General features: G+C 43.8%; 1 long non-coding RNA gene across 1 annotated transcript in view; it reads right to left on the reverse strand.

Moving 5' to 3' along the window:
* Positions 1-642: 642 nt before the first annotated feature.
* The window catches only part of LOC142785014 (uncharacterized), an 85,356-nt gene continuing 69,070 nt past the window's right edge, over positions 643-16,928 (reverse strand). Inside the window, exon 3 of the long non-coding RNA XR_012888819.1 lies at positions 643-846. This is a non-coding gene — a long non-coding RNA (uncharacterized LOC142785014). The remainder of the gene's footprint in view (positions 847-16,928) is intronic.

Consider the following 16,928-nt stretch of genomic DNA (forward strand, 5'->3'; position numbering starts at 1 on the left):
GCAACTTGCCGCGTCATCATTGTTTGCCACCCTGTTCTGTTCGAGCCGCGTGCTGGATGGGGACGGAGCGTTTTACGGCAGACTGTCGTAACGTGGTCTGAAGACCCATTTTCATAAAACGCGGTATGCAACCACAGGGCAAACTGGCTGGAAAAAGCCCTAGCTGCAGCAATGGTCCAGTGTGTGGTCATTCCTGGTTTGTCAAAAACCGGTTGAAAAGAGCGGTTGTGTCGAACGTGCGTGAAGGTAAAAAGAATCTGTCATAACATAAACATGACCTAAGGCAAATACGTTTTCCAGAAACTATTTTTTGCGTATTTAATTTTATTGATTATGAAGACTTCCATGACTATTGCTACATCTCAGTTAATTTCATTAAGGGAGTTGCGACAACTTTGTATGTATTTTTATATGTACGTGAATACCCACTCATTAAACACATGTTCGTGCATTTAGTTCAAGAAGCTTTGTTTCAGAAACGTCAATCGATTTACGTTTGGAAGTAGGTGAGCTTCGTGAGAGACTGTAGAGTTCTTGCTATGTTCGAAGCCTAGGATGGCATGCGTGCGTGCTAAACGAGGCGACATATTATTCAAAGATTTTTTTTAATTTTTACGTAAAGCGCAATCTGTTTAGAGACGGTTTCTTATTTTTATATTTTTATTTTATTTATACACGCCAAAATTTCCGTCATTTTTTTATTACTTCCCTTCCTTCTTTTTCTCCTCTCTTATCTTCGTGTCCTCTGTTTCTTCGCTTCTCCCGGAAGAGTGAGCAGGCGTTAGACCTCTCCAGGTGACAGTTGCCAGCTTGCTTTCTCGCTTTTTCCTCTGTGTCCTTGTGTATCTGTGTATGCAAATCAAATAAACAAATAATAAAAACACTGAAAACTCTCCAACGCTGCGCGTTTGGGATTTTCGGGAATAATATGCAGTAATATTGTTCAAGTGCAGGCTTTGTCACAAACGTCAATCATTTTTGACCGGGCGCCGCTTCGTCGAAGTGGCGTTCTGTCTTGGTAAATTGGTAAAAGATATCCGCAACTGACGACTCTGCAATGGCGCCATCACGTCTTCTTTGCACGTGCAGCGAAGGGGGCACGTATGTGTTCGAGGGGAATCACCTCGAGAGGGATGCCAGTACGCCCCGAAGGAAATTTGGCTGCTTCGGCAGTTGAAGTTCAACCGGCAAGACGCACGGTCGTAGGTGTCGCAAGTCTCGCATAGTCGGCGAGCATGGAGTTCACGCGCAGCGTATTGAGACGGTTTAGACACCGGGCACTGCTTTCGTCAACTGAGCTGGCGAGACTTTCAGCGGCAGCCAGTCAATTCCCCTACGTGCACAACCACCTGGCCTGGTCCGTTTAAAACTTTTTAATGCGATTTTTTACCATGATGTTAATATAGCCAGCTTCATATATTTGTAATTTTGTGCGCTGCATCGCACATTCCAGTTGAGAAGCGTGACAACAGTTTTATATTTTATTTGTCTCTCTTTTTTTCTGTCATGTCGCTCTTTTAGTAACATTCCGCCTTTTGTGTACATTACCTGTTATATGAGTTCTTAGAAACATAGTTTTGAAGATGTTCTTTGCGTCGCGCGTGATTGCGATTGTCCCTTTTGTTATTTTTTGCCAACTCGTGTCTAATGCTTTATATTTAAAAACTAAGTGCTGGGGTGCCTTTAACAAAATTTCCGTGTCTGATGAGTCGGTCAGTTAGACCCAAACATCGCTGCACATGAAACCCCGCACGGGTCGACCGACCTACACAACTTTAATACGTGCCACTTGCAGGCCTTTCAGGCGTTGCAGGCCTAAACTGAAAGTGGAAGCCTGCGATTCTGCAACACGCCGCTGTTAAAAAACCGGGGCCTTATCTGTACTGTGCGGCACTCATTCTCTCTGCATTAAATAAGGTAGAGATAAGGGAGAGAATAAGTCACGTTATTGAGGACGCAGGAGAAATTCAGGGGGAGGAGCTTTGCCTCTCGAGCCTCACCGTGCTTATTGGATATCCCGCCTTCCCATAAGAAGCAGGGTGTTCTTCACAGTTCTAACAGCGGCCAGAAACAGGAGCATTGATATACGGGTGGCAGAGATAGGCCCACCTCTTAACATTGGGTCACTGCAATAGCCCCGCTCCTAAACACTAGGCCACTGCAATATACAAGGAGAAAAAATAGGCAGCAAACACCGATCAAGTCCCTGCTCAAAACTTCAAGGCGGTATGCCAACACGAGCAAGACCTATCATGCCTCAAAGAACGCACGTGCTTGGTTGAAATGAAAATCTTTCAAGGGGCACACTCCTAAACTAAAACGACCTTTCAGTACAGGTATAGTTGACGATTTAGAGCGTTTGAGCTAGACTCAAATTTCCGTTTTACATCTATATTTTCTTTTTTATTGTTTGAAGTTTATTTCACCACAGTGTTACACTATACAATGTGTGGTGTGGAATGCGGGAAAAAAGCTGCGATAAAAAACGCAGATTGACTAGCCCCACATCCCATCAATACAAGGCAGAAAAAGTGACATCATAAAGTCCTCGAAACAACTTAACGGACACAAATACATAGTTTAAAGTGGCACCAATAACAAATATTGCATACATAAAATTTTAAAAAATGTTGATAGTATCGCACTTTTTGAGGAAATACCAAAAAAAAAGAGAAATAAGCAGAACATAAAAAACAAATCTTTGAACTGCCTAAATCTCTTTTGCATGATGAAGGTAAAAAATATTCGACATATCCTGTCGCAAAAAAAGCACAATTGCTCCAATAAAAAATGAATTTATTTGGTATGTGGGGGAGTGAATGTTTCAGCATTTGTAGACCATAGTTGGTTCGGCATCGAGGAACCTTTCAATAATCACTCTGTCTAGTTTGTCGAGACGAGGTGCTGTGCTCTAAGCATGCTATGGAGATAAGATTGTTACTTTCTTTGTTAATTTCAGTTTTTAAAGATGCTAATAAACAATATTAATACATTTTGTGAAATCTTACGACTCTGAAATTGCTGAATAAAGACAAGATATGTGCATTATATTCGGCATTTTGCAATAGAACGTAATGCATTTATTTGTAGTGGGAGTAATTTCTGCTTACAGTGCAAGGTGTCAGTACCGCACACCAAAAGACTGCAGCGTAACTGGAAAGAAAAAAGCGAGCTGTGTATCATTAGCATCTGAGTAGTCGCTAAAAAGTACTGACATCTCCTAAGCATGCCTAGTACTTTACTTAACTTGTTTCTTACCATTTCGGTTTGTGAATCCCATAACATATGCTCATGGAAAACAATTCCTAATCCTTTAGCGGACGAAGAAAAATCAATCACAGAATCATGCAAGTGTAGTTTTGAAGTAGCTTCGTACGTTGTTCTTTTCGAACGAAATAGGACGGCTTTGGTTTTTGAACAGTTGATTTGTAGGGAGTTAGCAGTCGCCCATGCATACAAGTCATCTAGTGTCGTGTTTGCTGCTGAAATTAGCTTATTTACGTCCACACCTGTGAAAAACAAAGAAGTGTCATTAACAAATATGACAAATTTGATTGTGTGATTTATGTTTATAATGTTGTTGACATAAGTGATAAAAAGTAACACCCCCAATACACTACCTCGGGGTGCACCTTGAGCAAGTTTTTGCAAAGATGATTGTTCTGTGTTTATGCTTACACACTGTAACCTATTGCTCAAATAACTGTTGATTAAGTTTAGCGCATTTCCTTTAATGCCATAATAGGGCAATTTTTGCAAGAGGGTATTGTGATTTAACCAGTTGAAGGCTTTGGAGAAGTTCACAAATATGCCTAGCGTAATTTTCCTGTCCTCTATATTACCTAATATAAATTACTTTTGACGTAACAATGCTACCTCTGTCGACAGCCCTGACCTTAAACCGTACTGGGCTGGAGTAATTACCGAATGTTTTGCAAAGAAGTTCGACAGTCTTATAAATATTAACTTTTCTATGGCCTTTGAAAACTATGGTAGAACAGATATGGGCCTATAGTTCTTCAATTCATTTTTGTCTCCTCTCTTAAACAGCACTGTAACTTTTGCATGTTTCATACGTTCTGGGAAAATACCTGTGCCTAAAGTTAAGTTATAATTGTATGTTAAGGGCATGACTAATATATCTATGACAGAATAGACTTGGGCCATTTTAACCCATCAATACCTTCCAATTTACTTTTCTTTTGTTTTTTTGAAAACGCCCATGCCCTCGTGTTCATTTGTTGGGGAAAGATAAACCGACGAAGCTACTGTCTGTGCGGACAAGTAATATAGTGCGGTAGTGTCACTGACACTGTCTACTAAAGTAAGGTGATTATTGAATTTCTCAGCCAATGCTCTGCCCCTGTATGTTCGATCACCTTCAGTTATCTCTTCTACACTAAAATTACCTTTATGTAATGCAGTAATTGAATTTAACTTGCTCCACATCTCCTTTACCCCTGAGACGCCCTCGAACATGCAAGAATAATAACTGCGTTTCGCTTTTTTCATAGCTTTAGTTAAATTATTTCTATACTTCCGAAAGGATTCCAATGCGTCTGGATCGCGATTCTTCAAGAATAGTTGATAAATGCTATTTTTCACATTTATCATTTTTATCGGGTTCTTTGTGACCCATCGTTAACGCGAACGTTTAACCTTATTTATTTCTTTTTAGGGTAAACATCGCTTGTAAATACGGGAAATTATCTTCATAAAACTGTCGTATGCTGCATTTGCTGATGAGCAAAAGAGCACTGCTGCCCAATTTGTTCTGGAGATTTCATCTCTAAACTGCGAAAGAGTGTTTTCAGTTATATTCTGCCACCGAAATTCGTAGGTTGGGTTTGATACGACACGGCACATATCAATAACTGAATATATTGGCAAATGATCACTAAGTGTAAAGTTGACTGTCCCAGAAAACAAAATTTCACGTGGTAAGCTGGTAATAAAAAGGTTCAGTAACTTAGCGCTAGTTGCCTAAATGCGAGTTCGTTGCCGTATCACATTTGATAACAATTACGAATCACGAAGCATGCAAAATTTGGCCTGTTTTGATGTATTTGAAAGCATGTCAATGTCTAGGTCGCCACCTACGACTAATTTATACTGATGTATATTAACATGAGATAATATCGCGTCCAGCTGCTCGAAGAACGCACCTAAATTACCATCAGGTGGACGGTACACCACCGCAAAAAGAAACTTCCCACATTTCAAAAATATTACCTCAATATCTGACGTACATAAAAACAGGTCATCAAGCAGTTCATAATTAATACCGTGTTTATTAAACATACATACGCCTCCACCTCTTCTAATGGGTCTGTTAAAAAAAGTGCATTATAATCTTCTGGGTGCATGTCATCATCAGCCGAAAACCACGTTTCTATCAACATAATTACAGAGAACGAGAAGCTGAAATCACTCATAAATACACAAAATTCATCCTGTTTGCCTCGTGCTGACTGCATATTTAAATGAATAAAAGTAAGAGGTGATTCGCATATTTCGACCGCATTATGCTTTAACTATGACGGAGTAACAAAAGAAGTGTTGATTTCAGATGCTGATTGGTCAACAGGAAATCGTACATTGTAAAGTTTATATTCATTGCGACACATGAACCGTGCGTCAGAACGACAGGTCAACGACGAAATTGGCGACAACTATTGTTATCGAACAAATTTTATAGCCACAAACTGGATAGCCAGCATCAAGAAAAATAGTAATGAAAACAAGCCACTGCAAGAGCACTGGTGCATCTTAAGGCATTAAGAGGGAGTGAAATGTATTCTCTCAAATAACAACTCACACGCCCAAAGTTTTTGTGATATCGTGAAGCATAAACAAACATTAACCCAAATTCATGAGCATGCGTGGTACTTGACCCACGTAGGAACATAAAATAAGCATGAAACAAACAATCGAAATTTTCGTTTATAGAGGCGCCGCAATATCTGTGCCCACAACACAAACCACCTTTTCGCTGCACTGCTTTCTCGAATAACTTTTAATTTTGTTTACGTCATCACTGCTTTCGATTTTGATTTTGGGTGCGTTTTCATTCTGCTGCGCTAAGATTTTTTCATCGCGCACCCAGAATTATCGTGTGCTAAAGAATTTAGCTGTTCATTCACCTTGATAAAGTGTGGGGGCTCAAATTTTTTTTTCAAAATCTGGGTCAATATGTGTGTAACGAAGACGCACTGAGAAAAAACGAGTGTTTACTTGACCGCACTTGGCTGCATAGTTCTGAAGGCCACATGTAAGACAGGATCGTCTATTCCCTCTCAAAAGAAAACGAAGACTGGCCGATACTTTTCAGCTCTTAAAAGCAAAATTTTTCAGTAATGTGGCACCAATTATGTTTAGCATTTCAAGAGCACTATTTTAATGCAGGGAAAAATGATTAAAGGTGGACTTGGATTCATATAGGTAACATTCATTCGTACATCGTCTAATGCCTCAAGGCGACGCCTCAAGGCAACATTGAGTGGCCTACCAGAGGCAACACAAAACGTCTATTTGAATTTTCTTGAAATGAATAGAAAGTTCTGACATTCCTTCATCAGCATTCCTGGTCACACGAGATGTGACAGCACAAACTGTGTCTAGACCACAGATTATATGTCCTAAAGAAACAAAACAAAGTAGAAAAAAGCTTTCGTGAACTGATAAATTCATTCTTTACTTTTATTAGGCCGTGGGCGGCAGGTAATAGAGAAACTATATTTAATGGACCCTAAAACAGGCGTCTTTTATTACTTTGCAAAATTAAGAAACGAATGACCTTCGTTCAGAAGATAAAACGGCGTGAGTAAGCTATGTGAGTGCGTGCTTTCACCATTGCTTTTCAGTTAAAGTACTGCCCCTACTTTACATAATATATACTAAAATATGTCAAATAAATAATATATATTACGAGCCGAAGGATTCGAAGCATGAGCCCAGCACAGCAGCACGCTATGTTTAGTCCGACGTTCTAAAGGCGGAGACAAAGTCAAAGCAAGCGCCATGTCTGAACTGGGTTTTCATGCCCAAAAAGAACGCTTTCTGGTGCACTCAGTGCTTGTCTAGCTTTCTGTCAGAACTTCGTGGGAACCACACGACGGCAGTACCCGTTCAAAAGCCTAAGGGGAAACATACAGCGAGCCATTCCACTGTAGTCGAATGTCAGTGTTCATTTCGCAACATTTACACTCACCCGCACTCGAACCACTCAGCCTCATGGATGGAGGTCTCTTTCACCTTCCTGTAATGTTGAAAAACACGGAAGCTCGAACTTTTTTACGTCTTAACTTAGACCCTGCAGAACTTGATATTACACTCGAAGAATTTTACAATGCATGCGTACCCTAGAGTAAAACTTTGTTTCTAATGCTGCGCGCTGACAGGAGAACTAACCGATTACCATGGAATTCCCTTCCACAATATTCGAACTTTCGAGAAAGCCTTAAAGATTGATTTTCATAAACTCAAATATGTTTCCTGTACGTGTAATCATTGCATTGGGGGGTCGTTTCATTGAGTCTACTTTTCTATAGGTCATAATACAGTAGCCGACGATGCAATTTGAACACCCACTTGTATAATTGTACCACGCTTGAGTACATAAGAGACCTAAATATTATGCCTATTTTTGCTTGTTGGACATGGGCTCCTTGAAACAAGAACGATAAAAAAGTGCTGCCATCTCACGAACTGAATGATCATGAGTGGGTGAAGCTCCGGAGGTAAACCTGGTAAACCATGTATCCTCCGTACATTTTGCCCTCTCAATTTTATTACAACGCCCTCCCTAGCGTACGTCACTGCGAACGGTTGCCTTCCACCAATGACACGCGCCATGTGTGACATCATTCCTATTTGATAACATCTCGTATCTTTCATCATCAACTACAAGTACTGCTGTCGAGTATATAACATTTTGCATCTTTTCATCCTCAGTTGGAAGTACCGCCATCTAGTGAACACTGCAAAAAAAAAAAAAAAAACTCCCAAGCATTTCCCCGAGGGTGAACATGGTTAAGTGCGAATACACGGGGAGATACTATGAGGGGTATTTATTAATTCGCACTATTATATTTATCAATCACACTATGGTGCCTTTATGGTGTAATGGTTCCTGGGAATCGCAATTTGATCACACGGGGGAGTTTACGTTACTTCACTGGCGAATGCCAACGGATTTTAACTTTACTCCCCCTCACGACCTGCTCTCGACGGGAGACTGAGAGAGAAGGCTGGCGCGCGAGAGAGAGGGGTGCGCGCGCAGCTGCAGCGAGCGAGGAGAGCAGAGGAGCGAGCGAAGGGGGAGGGGGTATAAGGCGCGTTACTGACACCGATATCAGCGTCGCCTCCGTGGCTTATTCGGTAGAGCAACGCGCTGCGCCCCGCCAAGTCCTCTTTCTTTTAAAGATAGAGAGAAGACTGCGGACGCCACCGACGGCGGTGGATGGTTTGGGGTCGCTTATAAAGTGTATTCACACTTAAAACTAAATGAGAAATAGCTACATACAGGGGACGCACAGCCCACACCTTAAAGAGCTTCGCCCCTAAAGATTCGGCAGATTCGAGGTACCTTGGGAATCGATGTCATCCTAAGCATGCATAGTAAATATGGTGATGTTGCGTTTTTTTTATTGAGCGAAACGCAACGAATTGGCGCTGAAGATATGTGCAAATGCACGCACCAACATGTAATAAACAGCTGCGTATGTTTTATATAATCCGTTTATATATTCTTGTGAGCACTGCAACGAACTAAACAAGAGACGGAGAGAGAGAGAGAGAGAATAAAACATTTATTTGCGACCGAGCATGGAGTGTCGGGGAGTGGGCTCCTTAGTCAGGGATCCCATTGGCACGGGCCGCTGTCCTCGCTCGTCTCGCGAGGGCCTCTTGCCTCTTCAGATCCGAGCTGGACAGGGCTGCCTCCCACCCCACAGCGTTGTGCTGTGCTCTGGGTTGTAGAGTTGGATTGTGTGGGCATTCCCATATGATGTGGTACATAGTGGCTGTTTTAGTGACGCAGAACCTGTACTGTGGTGCGTGTGTGTCGGCATTTATCTTGGACAATATGTATGGATTGGGGTAAGACAAGGTCTGCAGGCGACCCCGCACTACCTGAGATTCTTTACTGAGCTTTGGCCCCGGGCGCGGAAGTTTCCGTCTTTCGAGTCTGATGTTCTAGAATATCTGTGTCTGTTAGGAACGGGTCCTTACGCCTAGCCGAGGGTGGGTGCGATATGCCGGGGTGGGAAGTCCAGAAGAGTAATTCTCGGGCCGAGGCATGGGCGAGCTCATTGCCTCTAACTCCGCAGTGGCCGGGTATCCATATCAGCTGTATTCATTCGCTCTCTGAGCGTGAGCACGAGAGTTGTGTAAGAAGTCGATGCGCAACGGGGTCAATGTAGCTTTCACAAAAATTTTGATAGGCTACTTTTCAATAATCTGTTGAATTTTCTGTTTCCACAATGGTTTTCTGTCTGTTTTTCATAATGATTGACGCTTGCTGTATATTTGCCATTCACTGGTCCAGCTGTATCGACAAAGAAGGCGCCCGCAGTATCTGAGTAGTTGTCGTTAACTTTTGCCCGTGCCCGCCGTCAATGTTCGTGGAACTGAGGATGCTTGTGGCGTGGAAGTGGTTTGATGATGAAGTCCTGCCTTCATTCATGTGGGATACGTTGTTTCCTCCTTCTCTCGATGGGGGCTTCGATGCCAAGTTCTGATAATGTTTTTCGCCCCGTTTTAGGGATGGCGAGATGCATGACTTGATTCGTGTGGTGTGCATGCAATAGATATGATACGGTATTGTGGAGCACTATTTGAAGAAGACGTCACGTGAGGGTCTGCGGAAGAAGGTTCAGAGCCTTTTTGAGAGTTTTGCGTATGACTCTATTTTGTGCTCGTGTGCTTTCAAGACCCCCAATGTAAGGAAAGTTATAGGTTATGCGGCTGATAACAAACGCCTGAATGACTCGCATTATGTCGTGTTCTTTCATCCCTCGACGTCGGTTAGCCACCCGACTAATCATGCGAGAGATTTGTAGGCAGGACGTTTTTAGTTTATGTAAAGCAAATTAGTTGTTGACCTGATTATTGAAGTGGGCCCCCAGGTTTTGGATGGCTTCAAACTCTTTAATTTGCGTTTCATGGAGTTCTACGTTGAGGGATGTATTTTTAGATGCCTTTTTTCTATATACTAGGATTTCTTATTTGGTGGTGGAGCACTCCAGACCACTCTTGCGTCCTATCTTTTCTACGATGGAGGTGGCCTGTTGGAAGGCTTCTTCTATCTCACCCAGGTTACCAGACCGGCTCCAGATTGTGACGTCATCAGTATATATGGCACGGCGTACTTTCGAAATTTCATTAAGGGCCTCCGGGAGGCGCATGAGGGTGATATTTAAAAAGAGCGGAGAAAGGACAGCCCCTTGGTGCGTACCAAAATCGCCCATGGTGATGGGTTGAGATTCAGGGTCCCCTATGCGGATAGTGACTTGTCTGTCTGCAAGGGAGTCCCACACATATTCATATAATTTTGGACGGCGCCTGAGTTCCCGTAGGTTTTCCAAGATAGTGAAGTGTCGTGAAATCAATTGCAAGAGTGGCCTTTTGCGCTTGAGTGTTACTGCTGGGTAGGTGGACAATCGCGTGGTTCAGTTGGAGGAGGGTGCCCTGCGCTGACAAATGGGAATAAAAGCCGTACATGGAGTCAGACAAGAGGTTCTTTTCTTCTAGATATTCGTTTAGCCTTGTTTTTATGGCCTTCATCACCTTACAAGCGCATGACCTGAGGTATATAAGACGGAGGTTACTAAGATTGATCGCTTTGCCGGCTTTCGGGATGAAAATGAGCTCGGCGGATTTCCACTCTAGTAGTAACGTTCCGGTGTCCTAGTACTGGTTCATTTTATCTACTAGCAACTAAGTCATGTTATCGCTTAGGTCAGAGAGCAGCCCTATCGATACTTAATCGGGTCCCGGGGTGGTACCTCTCCTCATGCTATGTATTGCCACTTTAATTTCGATGACCATAAACGCTTTAAAAAATTCCGGATTATCGGGGCCGCCATAAAGGGACTTGGATGCGCGGTCCCGTGCAGTGTTGGCATACTTTAACTCTAGGGCACAGAGTAAGTTCACATTGTTGCCAGGAAAGCCGTGTATAACCTTCTGAAGGCTTCTTCTGTTCGCGCCTCTGGTAGAGTCTGGGTCAATGACGTGACGCAGAAGATTCCAGGCAGATTTGGTATGGAGAGACCCTGTAAGAGAGTCGCATTTGGAAAAACAATTTTCTTTAGCGAGTGCTATTTCATATTTCTCTGCCTTAGCAGTGAAAGTGGCAATAGGTGCCTTGAGTCAGCGATTAAGCCTTTGTTGTTTCCAGTGTCTTGTGAGATGGCGCCTGGCATCCCATGAATGCAAAAAATGGCTATCGACCGCTGGAGCTTCAAGTGTAGATGCAACAGTTTTGGTAACCTCGTTCTTAAGTTCCAGTAAGGTGCCGTCCCATTCCGAGTAAGATGTGAGAGTTTGATGAAAAGGAAAGTTTTCTGTTTTGCGGAAAGCTGCCCGATCTACTAGCTTGACTGTCTTTTGATGTTTCTTATGTATGCCATATGATAAGGACGTGTGAAAAATAAAGTGGTCGCTCTCGAGGTTTTTCTGTGAGTTCCACTAGCGTGGCTGAGGCAGGTTGATACCTATCGTTAGATCGGGGCATATATCCCTCGAAACACTGTTACCTGTGCGAGTCGGATATGCAGCTGGTTCGGTGAGGAGGGTGACACCGTCGAGAGCCATGAGGTCGTATAATTTTCTTCCTTTGGTGTCCTCTTGCGGATAACCCCAGGAGACGTGTTGGGCGTTAAAATCGCCTACTATAAGCAGCGGAGCAATTAGAGCTTCTTTCCTGGCTTTGCGGAAGACCTCGAGGAAGGTTTGCTTATTAGACTTGGGTCGACTGTATATGTTAGGCACGTACACAGGCCGCTGAGAGCGCTTGATAGGCAAAAGGCGTATGAAGACGTACTCAGGCTGCGTATAACGTGGGTCAAGATCTACCGTGACCGCAGTGCGGGTGTTGTGAACTAAAGTGCAGACCAATGTGTCGTGTTTGTTGGCATGTGTTGTGTACGACGAAAATCCCATATCGGGCACTACAGTACCCTCTTGCGCTATAATGTCGGGTTTTTGATCGAGCATGCCTATGTATTGTTGCAGCTATGCCGCCTTACGGCGAAAGCTTCTGCAATTCCACTGTATTATGTTTAGGCTTCGAGGGAGCTGCGCCATTATGGGTTCAAAGATGTCTCCTCCGAATCCCCGTTTTTATGCTCTGTCGCGGAGATATCACGGTCCCCCGTGAGTAACTTAACAGGTGTTTTTCCGTGCCCCGGTTCTAGCTGTGAGACGCTGCGCTTGTATTTGTAGGTGAGGGCATCTAATTCAAATTGCTTGGGCTGCACGGCTACCTTGATTGAGGCCAAGCTTTGTTCCTTCATTTGTTGTATGGAGGCCGAATGTTGGTCCCGTATTTGATGTAGCTTCTCGCCGATCTGTAGCTTTGTGAGTTGTGTGAGCACTTTGACAACTGTATTTACGATTTGTTCGATCTGGTCCTGGTGGGATTTTCCGTAGATTGAAGCTGGGTTGTGCTGGGTGACGGTTGATTAGATGTTTGTGACTTCACTAGTTGTTCTAACTGCTCTATCTTGTGTTGCTGTTTCGTGACCGTCTGTTGTTGTTTGGCTATGATCTTTTGGAGTTGCGGGATTAATTTTGAGTCGACATCGTTCTTAGATTGGGTGGGAGCAACAACGTCTGCCCAGCTTACCGGTGGTGGCAATGACTTGTTCATCTAAGGTGTACCCTAACTGCAGCGCCCAGGTTCCTGGGTGGTTCCTTGTTGTAGAGTCCGCTTAGGCCTCGAATTGGACCGAGATTTGGACCGTGATTTGAACCGTGATTTGTACCGAGAATAGGACCGAGACTTGGACCTAGATTTAGGACTGAATGAAGCACGATGAGCCCCTCTAGCTGAGCGGCCTCGGGAGAGGCTGTGTCGTTCTGAGCGTGAGCGGGCCCGTTGTTGCTTGTGGATATTCGTTCGCATGCATCTCCACGTGTCGATGATACTGGTCGGGAGCGTGTGTCTACTGGGCTTCAGTAGCGCTTGGGACATTTCCTTGTTCCGGAGATCGGAGAGTCGTCACAGAGCAGACAGCAGGCTTGACACTCAAGGTTGAACAGGTCGACATCTGCCTTCCCGCTTGTTGGGCACCGGCTGGTTGTTGTCGTCGGATTAGGGCAGACATCGGTATGGTGACCGACCTTTTCATAATTATAGCAGGTTGCGATGGTCTTGCGGTAGCGTTTTACAGAAAAACCTTCTTCCAAAACAAGCACATTTCTTGGAATGTCTGCGTCGTCGACCGTGAGCACGACTACGTTGGTGGTTCCAAGACGCCGGGCCTGAATGATGATGAGTGGGCGAAGCTACGGAGGTAAACCTGGTAAAGCATAAATCCTCCGTACATTTTGTCCACTCGATTTTATTACAATGCTCCCCCTAGCGCACGTCGCTGCACTCAATTGAACGATTGCCTTCCACCAATGACACACGCCATGTGTGACATCATTCGTATTTGATAACATCTCGTATCTTTCATCATCAACTACAAGTAGTGCTGTCATGTTTATAACATCTTGCATCTTTTCATCATCAGTTAGAAGTATCGCCATCTAGTGAACACTGCAAGAACTAAACGAGAAGTGGCTACATACAGGGGACGCACGGCACACACCTTAAGGAGCTTCGCCCCTAAACATCTGTCAGATTCGAGGTACCTTGGGAAGCGATGTCATCCGAAGCATGCATAGGAAAGATGGTGGTGTAGCATACCTTTATTGAGCGAAACACAATGAATTGGCGCTAAAGATTTGGGCAAATGCACGCACCAATATGTATTAAACTGCTACGTAAGTTTTATATAATCAGTTTTTTTACAGCTGCGTAGCAATACCAAAAACAACGTGGATATTAGCAACACCAGATGCAGTAGGCTGATATGAAGCGTAGTCGTGGCAGAAAACCTAATAAGGGTAGACGGAATGTACGTTTGGCCGATGAGATTTGAAAGTTTGCAGGTTTAGCGTGGCAAGGGAAAGTACAAGACCGGTTTTATTGGCGGATCATGGAAGATGCCTCTGCCCAGCTGTGGGCGTAGTCAGGCTGTTGTTGATGATGATGATGATGATGATGATGATGATGATGATGATGATGATGATATGACACGTAAGCTAATATGAAGCGTTGGTACTCGCGAAGATGTGAGCTTAAGTGTTTCACACTGCAGACTGCAACATAAATCAGCTTCAGCGGATGGCGCTTGAATACACTTGACTCCAGACGTGACGGCTGTATTATGTAGCGCTTGTGTCGGCTGTACCGTGTAGGTTGTAGCGGTGTGTCGTGTGTTCCTTCTTTCTCGATCCGCTTTTTTGCGCTGTTTACCTCAGTACACATAGAATGTTATTAAAACTCAATAGCCAGCCCAGCTGCGACAATTTACGTTTCACGAACGTTAGGGTCTATTTGAAAAGTAATTCCGAGAACTGGCGTAGCTCTGTGGTAGAATAATTTATTGTGACGTAGATTGCTTGTGTTCGACTCCTGCTAAAGAGGTTCTTCGCTGCTGGTGTCAGCTTTTTCTTAACACGCACGCGTGAAAATACCTAATGTGTGTTCTTGTCGTTCCTGGGTGAACATAAAGTGTAAATCATCTGCGGTACATACCCACATACGAGCGGCACATACCTATCCGTGGGTATCTGCCACTGCCTGGCGGAAAGTGTTTGATGATGCACGTGACAGGATCGTGATATTATTCATATCTGACAAGTGAGTAGTATATATCAAACCACCTTACCTGCCCATACTAGTTTTGTTTACACTGAGCCATTGCGCAGGAGAGGAAGGGTGTTGATCATATCACTCAGATCTAGGCGGATAGATAGATAGATAGATAGATAGATAGATAGATAGATAGATAGATAGACGCCCATAGGGTCTGCAGTAGGCGAACAAATGTTTCGCGTTTAAAACTGCGAAACTACCGTGTGCGTTGACGTCGTTATATTGCACATCTGCGGCTCCAGGCATTATTTTACAGTGTGTGATTATTGCTGACCCATGGAACACGGCACATAAGTGCAGTCGTACCTCATTACTAATAGCCTGACGTTCCGCGCCCACGATTTTCACTCTAAAATTGCTTCCCAGCATTCCTAGGCACTAGTGCATGGACGATGTAACGTGGCTTTATTTCACATTCCGTTGAACGTCTTTGAACGCCAAAAAAAAGGGGGGGGGGCAGATCCCACATTCAGCAGGACTCATTAATATGCGAAGCACGAATGGGGAAGGTTGATATGTCCTCTTAAAACCAGCACAACGTTACGAGCTGGATGGACATAGTACACAAAAAACACTAGCTGAAATTCCATGCGCACTTACGTATCTAGATAAGATGCAAGTATGTTCCTTATAGTCGCGTAACGACGGCACCAGTAACGTTTCAGATATCAGAACCAGCAGTGGTAGGCGTGTAAATTATGCCGCACTTGACTTCTATGTCTGGACTATCATGTTTGCCTCTGGCGTTTGGGTACGTCATTCATTCACGTCGCGTAATACCAAATTTGGTGTATCTGAAGCAAGGAAACTGGCTGCAAGCACGCTATGAGCGTAGCAGCTAGTCAACTTTTATATGACACGCATGTCTTGATTATTATGTTTGCGTGTGTCATTTAGCTTCGTCATTCATTCACATTGCATAATATGAAATTTGCTATATGTGTAGCTAGAGAAACGGCCACGAGTGCATCATGAGCGTGGTATGTAGTCTTGTTCCTATATGACACATTTGATGATTATCATGTTTGCACCAGTCATGCGCCTTCGCCATTCATTCAAGTCCCGTAATACCAAATTTGGTGTAAGTGAAGCAAGCGAAACGGCGGCCGACGCATCATGAGTGTAACGACATGTTTTACATGACACGCTTGCCATGACTCTGAAATATTCACCAGTCACATACCTTCATCGTCTATTCACGTCACGTATTACCAAATTTGTTATATGTGAACCTGACAAAACGACCGTTATCGCACGGTGATCGTGGCGTGTAGTCATGACTTACATGGCATGCATGCCATGATTTCCACATTAGGGCCTGATGACTGGACTATGAGTGCGCGCGCGTCAGCTACTTATTATGTCGTGTTTATCTCTCTTGTCTATCTCCACTCTATTTTTCATCCCCCCTTTTTCCTTTCTATGCACATGGTAGCAAACCGGCTTTTTAATGCCTTTTGTAATGTCTTTTTGTAATGCCTTTTGTAATGCCTTTTGCAATGTAATGCCTTTTGGCCTAAGCAATGCCCCCGCCACAATTCACCGCATAATAGGTACGGTAATGTGAAACTTAAAAACGAAGACCTGCCTTTGCTATCTGGGTGACATCATCATCTTTTTGTCCAGCTTCTCATAGCATTCGGAATGGCTAGACGAAAATCTAGTGTGTCTAGCTATGGCTGGTGTCCAGCTCAACACTAAGTAGGGTCGGTTTCCCGTCACAGCATTAAGTGTTCAGGTCAGCTCGTCAGTAAACATGGCGTTGAGCCTAATCCCGACAAGGTTGCTGCGGCACTTCAGTTTCATACACCAATGGCATTCAAAAACGTTCGCAGCTTTCTTGGCGTAGCGCCGTACTTTCGAAGCTTTGTGCGTTATTTCACTACCATTGCCGCTTCTCTGCACAAACGTCTGACTGCGAGCACACCATTTGTGTGCTCGGATGCCTGAGAAACCACTTTTCACACTCTCAAGCAATGCCTCACATCACGGCCAG

The sequence above is a fragment of the Rhipicephalus microplus genome, unplaced genomic scaffold (genome assembly GCF_043290135.1).
Source record: "Rhipicephalus microplus isolate Deutch F79 unplaced genomic scaffold, USDA_Rmic scaffold_17, whole genome shotgun sequence".
Lineage (NCBI taxonomy): Eukaryota > Metazoa > Arthropoda > Arachnida > Ixodida > Ixodidae > Rhipicephalus > Rhipicephalus microplus.